The sequence below is a fragment of the Amblyomma americanum genome, chromosome 1 (genome assembly GCF_052857255.1).
Source record: "Amblyomma americanum isolate KBUSLIRL-KWMA chromosome 1, ASM5285725v1, whole genome shotgun sequence".
NCBI lineage: Eukaryota > Metazoa > Arthropoda > Arachnida > Ixodida > Ixodidae > Amblyomma > Amblyomma americanum.
In genome coordinates, this window is record NC_135497.1 from 323,248,678 (window position 1) to 323,261,890 (window position 13,213).

A 13,213-nucleotide genomic window follows, 5' to 3' on the forward strand; every position below is an offset into this window, starting at 1 on the left:
GCTAGGCTGCCCTCGCGATTGTACAAGAAGGCGACAGTATTTCTAGGGTCAGAACGAACGGATTTTTGCCACAAAGAAGACATGGATGACTGTGCATTGCCGCGGGACAAATAGCTCGCTCTAGACCAGCATAAGAGCTAGGCTAGCGCTCTCGGTCGTGCAAGAAGGCGACGGTATTTCTAGGGCCAGAACGACTGCATTTTTGCCACAAAGAAGACAATGATGAGTGGGCATTGCCGCGGGAGGGATCGCTCGCTCTAGACCGGGATAGGAGCTAGGCTCAGCGATCTCAGTCGTACAAGAAGGCGACGGTATTTCTAGGGTCAGAACCACTGGATTTTTGCCACAAAGAAGAAAATGATGAGTTGGCAGTGCCGCGGGACGGATCGCTCGCTCTAGACCAGGATAGGAGCTACGCTCGCGCTTCCAGTCGCACAAGAAGGCGACGATTTTGATAGGATCAGGACCACAGGATTTTTGCCCCCTAGAAGACATTGATGAGCGGGCTGTGCGCGGGACGGATCTCTCGCTCTAAGCCAGGACAGGACCTAGGCTCGCGTTTCCAGTCGCACAAGAAGGCGACGATTTTGTTAGGGTCATAACTACCGGATTTTTGCCACCTAGTTGACAATGATGAGCGGGCAGTGCGCGGGACGGATCGCTCGCTCTAAGCCAGGACCGGAGCTACGCTCGCGCTTCCAGTCGCACATGAAGGCGACAATTTTGATAGGGTCAGGACCACCGGATTTTTGCAACCCAGAAGACAATGATGAGCGGGCAGTGAGCGGGACGGATCGCTCGCTCTAATCCAGGACAGGAGCTAGGCTCGCGCTTCCAGTCGTACAAGAAGACGACGATTTTGATAGGGTCAGGACCACCGGATTTTTTCCACCTAGAAGACAATCAATAGCGGGCAGTGCGCGGGACGGATCGCTCGCTCTAAGCCAGGACAGGAGCTAGGCTCGCGCTTCAGTCGTACATGAAGGCGACGGTTTTGATAGGGTCTGGAGCACTGAATTTTCGCCGCCTAGAAGACAATGATGAGCGGGCAGTGCGCGGGACGGATCGCTCGCTCTAAGCCAGGACAGGAGCTAGGCTCGCGCTTCCAGTCGTACAAGAAGGCGACGATTTTGATAGGGTCAGGACCACCGGATTTTCGCCACCTAGAAGACAATGATGATCGGGCAGTGCGTGGACGGATCGCTCGCTCTAAGCCAGGACAGAAGCTAGGCTTGCGCTTCCAGTCGCACAAGAAGGCGACGATTTTGATAGGGTCAGGACCACCGAATTTTCGCCACCTAGAAGACAATGATGAGCGGGCAGTGCTCGGGACGGATCGCTCGTTCTGAGCCAGGACAGGGAGCTAGGCTTGCGCTTCCGGTCGCACAAAAAAGGCGACGATATTGATAGGGTCAGGACCACCGGATTTTTGCCACCTAGAAGACAATGATGAGCGGGCAGTGCGCGGGACGGATCGCTCGCTCTAAGCCAGGACAGGAGCTAGGCTCGCGCTTCCAGTCGCACAAGGCGACGATTTTGATAGGGTCAGGACCACCGGATTTTTGCCACCTAGAAGACAAAGATGAGCAGGCAGTGCCTCGGGCCGGATCTCTAGCTCTAGACCAGGACAGGAGCTAGGCTCCCGTTCCCGGTCGTACAAGAAGGCGACGGTATTTCTAGGCTCAGAACGACCTGATTTTGCAACAAAGAAGACAATGACGAGTGGGCAATGCCGCGGGACGAAAAGCTCGCTCAAGACCAGGATAGGAGCTAGGCGCCCACTCCCGGTCGTACAAGAAGGCAAAGATATTTCTAGGGCCAGAACGACCGGATTTTTGCCACAAAGAAGACATGGATGACTGGGCAATGCCGCGGGACAAATAGCTCGCTCTAGACCAGGACAGGAGCTAGGCTAGCGCTCTCGGTCGTACAAGAAGGCGACGGTATTTCTAGGGTCAGAACGACTGGATTTTTTGCCACAAAGAAGACAATGATGAGTTGGCAGTGCCACGGGACGGATCGCTCGCTCTGACCAGGATAGGAGCGACGCTCGCGCTTCCAATCGCACAAAAAGGCGACGATTTTGATAGGGTCAGGACCACCGAATTTTCGCCACCTTGAAGACAATGATGAGCGGGCAGTGCTCGGGACGGATCGCTGGCTCTAAGCCAGAACAGGAGCTAGGCTCGCGCTTCCAGTCGGAAAAGAAGGCGACGATTTTGATAGGGTCAGGACCACCAGATTTTCGCCACCTAGAAGACAATGATGATCGGGCAGTGCGTGGGACGGATCGCTCGCTCTAAGCCAGGACAGAAGCTAGGCTTGCGCTTCCAGTCGCACAAGAAGGCGACGATTTTGATAGGATCAGGACCACCGAATTTTCGCCACCTAGAAGACAATGATGAGCGGGCAGTGCTCGGGATGGATCCCTCGCTCTAAGCCAGGACAGGAGCTACGCTTGCGCTTCCAGTCGCACAAAAAGGCGACGATATTGATAGGGTCATGACCACCGGATTTTTTGCAACCTAGAAGACAATGATGAGCGGGCAGTGCGCGGGACGGATCGCTCGCTCTAAGCCAGGACAGGAGCTAGGCTCGCGCTTCCAGTCGCACAAGGCGACGATTTTGATAGGGTCAGGACCACCGGATTTTTGCCACCTAGAAGACAAAGATGAGCAGGCAGTGCCTCGGGCCGGATCGCTAGCTCTAGACCAGGATAGGAGCTAGGCTCGCGCTCCCGGTCGGAAAAGAAGGTGACGGTATTTCTAGGGTCAGAACCACCGGAGTTTTGCCACAAAGGAGACAGTGATGAGTGGGCAGTGCCGCAGGATGGATCGCTCGCTCTAGACCAGGATAGGAGCTCGGCTAGCGCTCTCGGTCGTACAAGAAGGCGACGATTTTGATAGGGTCATAACTACCGGATTTTTGCCACCAAGTTCACAATGATGAGCGGGAAGTGCGCGGGACGGATCGCTCGCTCTAGACCAGGATAGGAACTAGGCTCCCGCTCCTGGTCGTATAAGAAGGCAACAATATTGCTAGTGTCAGAACCACCGGATTTTTGCCACAAAGAAGACAATGATGAGTGGGCAGTGCCACGGGAGGGATCGCTCGCTCTAGACCAGGATAGGAGCTAGGCTAGCGCTCTCGGTCGTTCAAGAAGGCGACGGTATTTCCAGAATCACAACGACTGGATTTTTGCCGCAAAGACAATGATGAGTGGGCAACGCCACGGGACGAATAGCTCGCTCTAGACCAGGATAGAAGCTACGCTCGCGCTTCCAGTCGCACAAGAAGGCGACGATTTTGATAGGATCAGGACCATAGGATTTTTGTCCCCTAGAAGACATTGATGAGCGGGCAGTGCGCGGGACGGATCTCTCGCTCTAAGCCAGGACAGGAGCTAGGCTCGCGTTTCCAGTCGCACAAGAAGGCGACGATTTTGTTAGGGTCATAACTACCGGATTTTTGCCACCCAGTTGACAATGATGAGCGGGCAGTGCGCGGGACGGATCGCTCGCTCTAAGCCAGGACAGGGGCTAGGCTCGCGCTTCCAGTCGTACAAGAAGGCGACGGTTTTGATAGGGTCTGGAGCACCGAATTTTCGCCACCTAGAAGACAATGATGAGCGGGCAGTGCGCGGGACGGATCGCTCGCTCTAAGCCAGGACAGGAGCTAGGCTCGCCCTTCCAGTCGTACAAGAAGGCGACGGTTTTGATAGGGTCTGGAGCACCGAATTTTCGCCGCCTAGAAGACAATGATGAGCGGGCAGTGCGCGGGACGGATTGCTCGCTCTAAGCCAGGACAGGAGCTAGGCTTGCGCTTCCAGTCGCACAAGAAGGCGACGATTTTGATAGGATCAGGACCACCGAATTTTCGCCACCTAGAAGGCAATGATGAGCAGGCAGTGCTCGGGACGGATCGCTCGCTCTAAGCCAGGACCGGAGCTACGCTTGCGCTTCCAGTCGCACAAAAAGGCGACGATATTGATAGGGTCATGACCACCGGATTTTTTGCAACCTAGAAGACAATGATGAGCGGGCAGTGCGCGGGACGGATCGCTCGCTCTAAGCCAGGACAGGAGCTAGGCTCGCGCTTCCAGTCGCACAAGGCGACGATTTTGATAGGGTCAGGACCACCGGATTTTTGCCACCTAGAAGACAAAGATGAGCAGGCAGTGCCTCGGGCCGGATCGCTAGCTCTAGACCAGGATAGGAGCTAGGCTCGCGCTCCCGGTCGGAAAAGAAGGTGACGGTATTTCTAGGGTCAGAACCACCGGAGTTTTGCCACAAAGGAGACAGTGATGAGTGGGCAGTGCCGCAGGATGGATCGCTCGCTCTAGACCAGGATAGGAGCTCGGCTAGCGCTCTCGGTCGTACAAGAAGGCGACGATTTTGATAGGGTCATAACTACCGGATTTTTGCCACCAAGTTCACAATGATGAGCGGGAAGTGCGCGGGACGGATCGCTCGCTCTAGACCAGGATAGGAACTAGGCTCCCGCTCCTGGTCGTATAAGAAGGCAACAATATTGCTAGTGTCAGAACCACCGGATTTTTGCCACAAAGAAGACAATGATGAGTGGGCAGTGCCACGGGAGGGATCGCTCGCTCTAGACCAGGATAGGAGCTAGGCTAGCGCTCTCGGTCGTTCAAGAAGGCGACGATATTTCCAGAGTCACAACGACTGTATTTTTGCCGCAAAGACAATGATGAGTGGGCAACGCCGCGGGACGAATAGCTCGCTCTAGACCAGAATAGGTGCTAGGCTCCCACTCCCGGTCGTACAAGAAGGCGACGATATTGCTAGTGTCAGAACCACCGGATTTTGGCCACAAAGAAGACAATGATGAATGAACCGCGCCGCGGGACGAATCACTCGCTCTAGACCAGGATAGGTGCAAGGCTCCCGCTCGCGATTGTACAAGAAGGCGACGGTATTTCTAGGGTCAGAACGGCCAGATTTTGGCCAAAAAGAAGACATGGATGACTGGGCAATGCCGCGGGACAAATAGCTCGCTCTAGACCAGGATAGGAGCTAGGTTAGCGCTCTCGGTCGTACAAGAAGGCGACGGTATTTCTAGGGTCAGACGACAGGATGTTTGCCACAAAGAAGACAATGAGGAGTTGGCAGTGCCGCGGTACGAATAGCTCGCTCTAGACCAGGATAAGAGCTAGGCTCCCGCTCCCTGTCGTACAAGAAGGCGACGGTATTTCTAGGCTCAGAACGACCGGAGTTTGCTACAAAGAAGACAATGACGAGTGGGCAATGCCGCGGGACGAATAGCTCGCTCTAGACCAGGATAGGAGCTAGGCGCCCGCTCTCGGTCGTGCAAGAAGGCGACGATATTGCTAGCGTCAGAACCAGCGGATTTTTGCCACAAAGAAGACAATGAGGAATGAGCCGTGCCGCGGGACGAATCACTCGCTCTAGACCAGGATAGTAGCTAGGCTGCCCTCGCGATTGTACAAGAAGGCGACGGTATTTCTAGGGTCAGAACGAACGGATTTTTGCCACAAAGAAGACAATGATGAGTGGGCATTGCCGCGGGAGGGATCGCTCGCTCTAGACCGGGATAGGAGCTAGGCTAGCGATCTCAGTCGTACAAGAAGGCGACGGTATTTCTAGGGTCAGAACCACTGGATTTTTGCCACAAAGAATAAAATGATGAGTTGGCAGTGCCGCGGGACGGATCGCTCGCTCTAGACCAGGATAGGAGCTACGCTCGCGCTTCCAGTCGCACAAGAAGGCGACGATTTTGATAGGATCAGGACCACAGGATTTTTGCCCCCTAGAAGACATTGATGAGCGGGCTGTGCGCGGGACGGATCTCTCGCTCTAAGCCAGGACAGGACCTAGGCTCGCGTTTCCAGTCGCACAAGAAGGCGACGATTTTGTTAGGGTCATAACTTCCGGATTTTTGCCACCTAGTTGACAATGATGAGCGGGCAGTGCGCGGGACGGATCGCTCGCTCTAAGCCAGGACAGGAGCTACGCTCGCGCTTCCAGTCGCACATGAAGGCGACAATTTTGATAGGGTCAGGACCACCGGATTTTTGCAACCCAGAAGACAATGATGAGCGGGCAGTGAGCGGGACGGATCGCTCGCTCTAATCCAGGACAGGAGCTAGGCTCGCGCTTCCAGTCGTACAAGAAGACGACGATTTTGATAGGGTCAGGACCACCGGATTTTTTCCACCTAGAAGACAATCAATAGCGGGCAGTGCGCGGGACGGATCGCTCGCTCTAAGCCAGGACAGGAGCTAGGCTCGCGCTTCCAGTCGTACATGAAGGCGACGGTTTTGATAGGGTCTGGAGCACTGAATTTTCGCCACCTAGAAGACAATGATGAGCGGGCAGTGCGCGGGACGGATCGCTCGCTCTAAGCCAGGACAGGAGCTAGGCTCGCGCTTCCAGTCGTACAAGAAGGCGACGATTTTGATAGGGTCAGGACCACCGGATTTTCGCCACCTAGAAGACAATGATGATCGGGCAGTGCGTGGGACGGATCGCTCGCTCTAAGCCAGGACAGAAGCTAGGCTTGCGCTTCCAGTCGCACAAGAAGGCGACGATTTTGATAGGGTCAGGACCACCGAATTTTCGCCACCTAGAAGACAATGATAAGCGGGCAGTGCTCGGGACGGATCGCTCGTTCTGAGCCAGGACAGGAGCTAGGCTTGCGCTTCCGGTCGCACAAAAAGGCGACGATATTGATAGGGTCAGGACCACCGGATTTTTGCCACCTAGAAGACAATGATGAGCGGGCAGTGCGCGGGACGGATCGCTCGCTCTAAGCCAGGACAGGAGCTAGGCTCGCGCTTCCAGTCGCACAAGGCGACGATTTTGATAGGGTCAGGACCACCGGATTTTTGCCACCTAGAAGACAAAGATGAGCAGGCAGTGCCTCGGGCCGGATCTCTAGCTCTAGACCAGGATAGGATCTAGGCACGCGCTCCTGGTCGGACAAGAAGGTGACGGTATTTCTAGGGTCAGAACCACCGGAGTTTTGCCACAAAGGAGACAGTGATGAGTGGGAAATGCCGCGGGACGAATAGCTCGCTCTAGACCAGGACAGGAGCTAGGCTCCCGTTCCCGGTCGTACAAGAAGGCGACGGTATTTCTAGGCTCAGAACGACCTGATTTTGCAACAAAGAAGACAATGACGAGTGGGCAATGCCGCGGGACGAAAAGCTCGCTCAAGACCAGGATAGGAGCTAGGCGCCCACTCCCGGTCGTACAAGAAGGCAAAGATATTTCTAGGGCCAGAACGACCGGATTTTTGCCACAAAGAAGACATGGATGACTGGGCAATGCCGCGGGACAAATAGCTCGCTCTAGACCAGGACAGGAGCTAGGCTAGCGCTCTCGGTCGTACAAGAAGGCGACGGTATTTCTAGGGTCAGAACGACTGGATTTTTGCCACAAAGAAGACAATGATGAGTTGGCAGTGCCACGGGACGGATCGCTCGCTCTGACCAGGATAGGAGCGACGCTCGCGCTTCCAATCGCACAAAAAGGCGACGATCTTGATAGGGTCAGGACCACCGAATTTTCGCCACCTTGAAGACAATGATGAGCGGGCAGTGCTCGGGACGGATCGCTGGCTCTAAGCCAGAACAGGAGCTAGGCTCGCGCTTCCAGTCGGAAAAGAAGGCGACGATTTTGATAGGGTCAGGACCACCAGATTTTCGCCACCTAGAAGACAATGATGATCGGGCAGTGCGTGGGACGGATCGCTCGCTCTAAGCCAGGACAGAAGCTAGGCTTGCGCTTCCAGTCGCACAAGAAGGCGACGATTTTGATAGGATCAGGACCACCGAATTTTCGCCACCTAGAAGACAATGATGAGCGGGCAGTGCTCGGGACGGATCCCTCGCTCTAAGCCAGGACAGGAGCTACGCTTGCGCTTCCAGTCGCACAAAAAGGCGACGATATTGATAGGGTCATGACCACCGGATTTTTTGCAACCTAGAAGACAATGATGAGCGGGCAGTGCGCGGGACGGATCGCTCGCTCTAAGCCAGGACAGGAGCTAGGCTCGCGCTTCCAGTCGCACAAGGCGACGATTTTGATAGGGTCAGGACCACCGGATTTTTGCCACCTAGAAGACAAAGATGAGCAGGCAGTGCCTCGGGCCGGATCGCTAGCTCTAGACCAGGATAGGAGCTAGGCTCGCGCTCCCGGTCGGAAAAGAAGGTGACGGTATTTCTAGGGTCAGAACCACCGGAGTTTTGCCAGAAAGGAGACAGTGATGAGTGGGCAGTGCCGCAGGATGGATCGCTCGCTCTAGACCAGGATAGGAGCTCGGCTAGCGCTCTCGGTCGTACAAGAAGGCGACGATTTTGATAGGGTCATAACTACCGGATTTTTGCCACCAAGTTCACAATGATGAGCGGGAAGTGCGCGGGACGGATCGCTCGCTCTAGACCAGGATAGGAACTAGGCTCCCGCTCCTGGTCGTATAAGAAGGCAACAATATTGCTAGTGTCAGAACCACCGGATTTTTGCCACAAAGAAGACAATGATGAGTGGGCAGTGCCACGGGAGGGATCGCTCGCTCTAGACCAGGATAGGAGCTAGGCTAGCGCTCTCGGTCGTTCAAGAAGGCGACGGTATTTCCAGAGTCACAACGACTGGATTTTTGCCGCAAAGACAATGATGAGTGGGCAACGCCACGGGACGAATAGCTCGCTCTAGACCAGGATAGAAGCTACGCTCGCGCTTCCAGTCGCACAAGAAGGCGACGATTTTGATAGGATCAGGACCATAGGATTTTTGTCCCCTAGAAGACATTGATGAGCGGGCAGTGCGCGGGACGGATCTCTCGCTCTAAGCCAGGACAGGAGCTAGGCTCGCGTTTCCAGTCGCACAAGAAGGCGACGATTTTGTTAGGGTCATAACTACCGGATTTTTGCCACCCAGTTGACAATGATGAGCGGGCAGTGCGCGGGACGGATCGCTCGCTCTAAGCCAGGACAGGGGCTAGGCTCGCGCTTCCAGTCGTACAAGAAGGCGACGGTTTTGATAGGGTCTGGAGCACCGAATTTTCGCCACCTAGAAGACAATGATGAGCGGGCAGTGCGCGGGACGGATCGCTCGCTCTAAGCCAGGACAGGAGCTAGGCTCGCCCTTCCAGTCGTACAAGAAGGCGACGGTTTTGATAGGGTCTGGAGCACCGAATTTTCGCCGCCTAGAAGACAATGATGAGCGGGCAGTGCGCGGGACGGATTGCTCGCTCTAAGCCAGGACAGGAGCTAGGCTTGCGCTTCCAGTCGCACAAGAAGGCGACGATTTTGATAGGATCAGGACCACCGAATTTTCGCCACCTAGAAGGCAATGATGAGCAGGCAGTGCTCGGGACGGATCGCTCGCTCTAAGCCAGGACCGGAGCTACGCTTGCGCTTCCAGTCGCACAAAAAGGCGACGATATTGATAGGGTCATGACCACCGGATTTTTTGCAACCTAGAAGACAATGATGAGCGGGCAGTGCGCGGGACGGATCGCTCGCTCTAAGCCAGGACAGGAGCTAGGCTCGCGCTTCCAGTCGCACAAGGCGACGATTTTGATAGGGTCAGGACCACCGGATTTTTGCCACCTAGAAGACAAAGATGAGCAGGCAGTGCCTCGGGCCGGATCGCTAGCTCTAGACCAGGATAGGAGCTAGGCTCGCGCTCCCGGTCGGAAAAGAAGGTGACGGTATTTCTAGGGTCAGAACCACCGGAGTTTTGCCACAAAGGAGACAGTGATGAGTGGGCAGTGCCGCAGGATGGATTGCTCGCTCTAGACCAGGATAGGAGCTCGGCTAGCGCTCTCGGTCGTACAAGAAGGCGACGATTTTGATAGGGTTATAACTACCGGATTTTTGCCACCAAGTTCACAATGATGAGCGGGAAGTGCGCGGGACGGATCGCTCGCTCTAGACCAGGATAGGAACTAGGCTCCCGCTCCTGGTCGTATAAGAAGGCAACAATATTGCTAGTGTCAGAACCACCGGATTTTTGCCACAAAGAAGACAATGTTGAGTGGGCAGTGCCACGGGAGGGATCGCTCGCTCTAGACCAGGATAGGAGCTAGGCTAGCGCTCTCGGTCGTTCAAGAAGGCGACGGTATTTCCAGAGTCACAACGACTGGATTTTTGCCGCAAAGACAATGATGAGTGGGCAACGCCGCGGGACGAATAGCTCGCTCTAGACCAGAATAGGTGCTAGGCTCCCACTCCCGGTCGTACAAGAAGGCGACGATATTGCTAGTGTCAGAACCACCGGATTTTGGCCACAAAGAAGACAATGATGAATGAACCGCGCCGCGGGACGAATCACTCGCTCTAGACCAGGATAGGTGCAAGGCTCCCGCTCGCGATTGTACAAGAAGGCGACGGTATTTCTAGGGTCAGAACGGCCAGATTTTGGCCAAAAAGAAGACATGGATGACTGGGCAATGCCGCGGGACAAATAGCTCGCTCTAGACCAGGATAGGAGCTAGGTTAGCGCTCTCGGTCGTACAAGAAGGCGGCGGTATTTCTAGGGTCAGACGACAGGATGTTTGCCACAAAGAAGACAATGAGGAGTTGGCAGTGCCGCGGTACGAATAGCTCGCTCTAGACCAGGATAAGAGCTAGGCTCCCGCTCCCTGTCGTACAAGAAGGCGACGGTATTTCTAGGCTCAGAACGACCGGAGTTTGCTACAAAGAAGACAATGACGAGTGGGCAATGCCGCGGGACGAATAGCTCGCTCTAGACCAGGATAGGAGCTAGGCGCCCGCTCTCGGTCGTGCAAGAAGGCGACGATATTGCTAGCGTCAGAACCAGCGGATTTTTGCCACAAAGAAGACAATGAGGAATGAGCCGTGCCGCGGGACGAATCACTCGCTCTAGACCAGGATAGTAGCTAGGCTGCCCTCGCGATTGTACAAGAAGGCGACGGTATTTCTAGGGTCAGAACGAACGGATTTTTGCCACAAAGAAGACATGGATGACTGTGCATTGCCGCGGGACAAATAGCTCGCTCTAGACCAGGATAAGAGCTAGGCTAGCGCTCTCGGTCGTGCAAGAAGGCGACGGTATTTCTAGGGCCAGAACGACTGCATTTTTGCCACAAAGAAGACAATGATGAGTGGGCATTGCCGCGGGAGGGATCGCTCGCTCTAGACCGGGATAGGAGCTAGGCTAGCGATCTCAGTCGTACAAGAAGGCGACGGTATTTCTAGGGTCAGAACCACTGGATTTTTGCCACAAAGAATAAAGTGATGAGTTGGCAGTGCCGCGGGACGGATCGCTCGCTCTAGACCAGGATAGGAGCTACGCTCGCGCTTCCAGTCGCACAAGAAGGCGACGATTTTGATAGGATCAGGACCACAGGATTTTTGCCCCCTAGAAGACATTGATGAGCGGGCTGTGCGCGGGACGGATCTCTCGCTCTAAGCCAGGACAGGACCTAGGCTCGCGTTTCCAGTCGCACAAGAAGGCGACGATTTTGTTAGGGTCATAACTTCCGGATTTTTGCCACCTAGTTGACAATGATGAGCGGGCAGTGCGCGGGACGGATCGCTCGCTCTAAGCCAGGACAGGAGCTACGCTCGCGCTTCCAGTCGCACATGAAGGCGACAATTTTGATAGGGTCAGGACCACCGGATTTTTGCAACCCAGAAGACAATGATGAGCGGGCAGTGAGCGGGACGGATCGCTCGCTCTAATCCAGGACAGGAGCTAGGCTCGCGCTTCCAGTCGTACAAGAAGACGACGATTTTGATAGGGTCAGGACCACCGGATTTTTTCCACCTAGAAGACAATCAATAGCGGGCAGTGCGCGGGACGGATCGCTCGCTCTAAGCCAGGACAGGAGCTAGGCTCGCGCTTCCAGTCGTACATGAAGGCGACGGTTTTGATAGGGTCTGGAGCACTGAATTTTCGCCACCTAGAAGACAATGATGAGCGGGCAGTGCGCGGGACGGATCGCTCGCTCTAAGCCAGGACAGGAGCTAGGCTCGCGCTTCCAGTCGTACAAGAAGGCGACGATTTTGATAGGGTCAGGACCACCGGATTTTCGCCACCTAGAAGACAATGATGATCGGGCAGTGCGTGGGACGGATCGCTCGCTCTAAGCCAGGACAGAAGCTAGGCTTGCGCTTCCAGTCGCACAAGAAGGCGACGATTTTGATAGGGTCAGGACCACCGAATTTTCGCCACCTAGAAGACAATGATAAGCGGGCAGTGCTCGGGAGGGATCGCTCGTTCTGAGCCAGGACAGGAGCTAGGCTTGCGCTTCCGGTCGCACAAAAAGGCGACGATATTGATAGGGTCAGGACCACCGGATTTTTGCCACCTAGAAGACAATGATGAGCGGGCAGTGCGCGGGACGGATCGCTCGCTCTAAGCCAGGACAGGAGCTAGGCTCGCGCTTCCAGTCGCACAAGGCGACGATTTTGATAGGGTCAGGACCACCGGATTTTTGCCACCTAGAAGACAAAGATGAGCAGGCAGTGCCTCGGGCCGGATCTCTAGCTCTAGACCAGGATAGGATCTAGGCACGCGCTCCTGGTCGGACAAGAAGGTGACGGTATTTCTAGGGTCAGAACCACCGGAGTTTTGCCACAAAGGAGACAGTGATGAGTGGGAAATGCCGCGGGACGAATAGCTCGCTCTAGACCAGGACAGGAGCTAGGCTCCCGTTCCCGGTCGTACAAGAAGGCGACGGTATTTCTAGGCTCAGAACGACCTGATTTTGCAACAAAGAAGACAATGACGAGTGGGCAATGCCGCGGGACGAAAAGCTCGCTCAAGACCAGGATAGGAGCTAGGCGCCCACTCCCGGTCGTACAAGAAGGCAAAGATATTTCTAGGGCCAGAACGACCGGATTTTTGCCACAAAGAAGACATGGATGACTGGGCAATGCCGCGGGACAAATAGCTCGCTCTAGACCAGGACAGGAGCTAGGCTAGCGCTCTCGGTCGTACAAGAAGGCGACGGTATTTCTAGGGTCAGAACGACTGGATTTTTGCCACAAAGAAGACAATGATGAGTTGGCAGTGCCACGGGACGGATCGCTCGCTCTGACCAGGATAGGAGCGACGCTCGCGCTTCCAATCGCACAAAAAGGCGACGATCTTGATAGGGTCAGGACCACCGAATTTTCGCCACCTTGAAGACAATGATGAGCGGGCAGTGCTCGGGACGGATCGCTGGCTCTAAGCCAGAACAGGAGCTAGGCTCGCGC